Below are 2,468 nucleotides of genomic sequence, written 5' to 3'. Positions count from 1 at the left end.
CATTGCTACCCCAGATGGTGGCCTCATTTCCTGTCATGGTATTTCCTGAGTCTCAAAAGGAAGCGAGCATTTAATGTATGAAGGAGGAGTCGGAATCTAGCATGGTGATTGGTCAGTTTCGTTGTTACCACCTCCAGTGGTGGACTTATTTCTTTTCCCGTGTTTCCTGAGTCTCAGATGGAAGTGAGCGTTTAATGTGTGAAGCAGTGCAGAATGTTGATGTGTGATGTTGGTGCACACAACCTCATGCCAATGTGGAAGTTACTCTGAGCTATCAGCTGTGTAATATGAAGTAATGCATGTTCTTTGTACTTTTATCCATTTACTGTATTTATTTTTTCCGATTTGAACTATAAAATGGTGATTTTCTTGAGTCAAAATGAGAGTACCTGTAAACATTTTTTTAAGGAAAAACGCACTGGCTACATATAACTTGTTTGCCTTTGATCAGACTCATTGATGTGAAACAATGCAAGATTGTTATATAAATTAGAAGGTGCTTAAAAACTTTTTTGCATTTTATTTTTCCATTTGGAGGGGGGGAAATAGTATCTCAAATTTATTGTCTCCAAAATGTTGAGCCCCACCCCCACCCCCACATGCCACACCTAACTATATAACCCACAAATTGCAACAGTGGTTTGGGAGCAAAGATTCAGCCTCTGTGGCAAGGAAGTTGAGACACCGCCACTTGATGTTAAAATTATTTGCTCTATCCGATGAGTTAATAACTTCTAGTCGTATATGAAGACATGAGGAAGAATGAAAATGAATGAAAATACTGACAGTTGAGTTCGGTGGATAAAAATATTGATGGTAGCTTTGGCACAGTACTATGGATCAAATAATTAAAATCTCCATATCCAATTCTGAAAGGTTATTAAAAATCTATCAGTTTGGAAAGACAGAATGGAGATCTGGCCACTATTTGCCTTGTTAAGTAGACAGGGCTTGAATTCATATACTAGCTAATTCTTAGATTATCCTTTCCACAAAAATAAAAACTTGCATAACTCATATTTATTTACACAGGGGTCCCCAACCTTTCCAGGCCATTGGGCATACCAGAGAACCCTGATGTCCCTGAGGAGAGGGGGGAACCAGGGAAGACAAAGGGATCTCTGATTTGCAGGATCTGAGATTTGCTGATCCAAAATTTGGATTATTTCAGCCCAGAGTTTCTACTCTCTAATTACTGGGAAGCAGGAGATAGAAGTGAGTTCTAAAAATCCACTCTTTGATTTAAAATGATTTTTAATTGTCTGATGACACTTCTGAATTTTATTCCGAATGGTACATCATTTTTTTATTGAAAGAGACTCATTTGTATATGTGAAACTGAGTCATAGGCTGAAGAATAAAGCAATGTTTGAGGCAGGGAAACATACGGTGGAAATGGTTAGGGGAAAACAGCCATACTTCTCTGCCATTCTAGCATTTAACCTTGGAAAAACAAAAGGCCCGTTTTATAATACACCCCCCCCTTTAAATTCTGTAGTGAAGGAATCACTGATTCACTGATTGCCTCTCAATGGTGGATTTGGCTAATATGTACTTTTCTGACCTAATATTTACAGTCTATCTGGGAACACAAAGAGAGGGATGCTAGAAGAGCATGTGGGCTGAAAACAGAACAAAAACCATCTTCAATAAATGATGGAAATGGAAGGTAAAGAGTTGATGCTGACGTTGGTGCCAATTGACTTATATTTAGCAATGGATCTTTCATGCAAACACAATCACGTCTTAAATACACCAGAAGCGAAATCCTCAGTATCGACACCTCCGAACATTCATAGTGTTTGAAAGCTGAGCCTAAAACATTAAATTTTAGTGCTTGATGCTGCTTTCCTGGCCATGTCTACTCAGATGTAAGTCCCATTGAATTCCATGGGGCTTACTCCCACATAAATGGAGTTAGAATTGCAGAACTGATTGCCCAATTGAATTTTATAGGGGTGAGAAGAATGAGCTTGTGCATAGCCAGTATGGGAATTGCTGCTGTATTTGAGGACCCATCCTTGTGGAATCAGAGATACAGGCATTGCATATGTGGGGTTTTTTGGCTCCTTACTCATTTTCTCCTGCTGAAAAATCCATGCAAATTTCCCCAAAAGTAACTCCTGCTGTGTTCAACAGGACTTACTCCCTAGTAAGCGTGTTTAGAGCTGCAACCCTGATCTCAAATCTTTCTTATGAAAAAAAAAATCAAGCTTGGATAGCTTACCCAAGCAGAACAAAAATATCAGATATCACCTCACAGCTGGCGCCTTTCTGCCACACAAACTAAGCAGACCAGAAACTTCCTGAAGTACTCTCCTCTCTGTGGCCCCAGGCTTTCAACGACCTTGTCAATGGACATAAAAAGAGCCTATTGGCTGATTGACGGGTCAACATCATATGATCAGACTGGCTGTGCCTTGCCGGTGTACCTACTGTCTCGTTCTTCATCTTCTCTTATTTTAGAG

The sequence above is a fragment of the Podarcis vaucheri genome (genome assembly GCF_965113315.1).
Source record: "Podarcis vaucheri genome assembly, chromosome: 1".
Lineage (NCBI taxonomy): Eukaryota > Metazoa > Chordata > Lepidosauria > Squamata > Lacertidae > Podarcis > Podarcis vaucheri.
Note: the sequence above shows the minus strand (reverse complement) of the source record.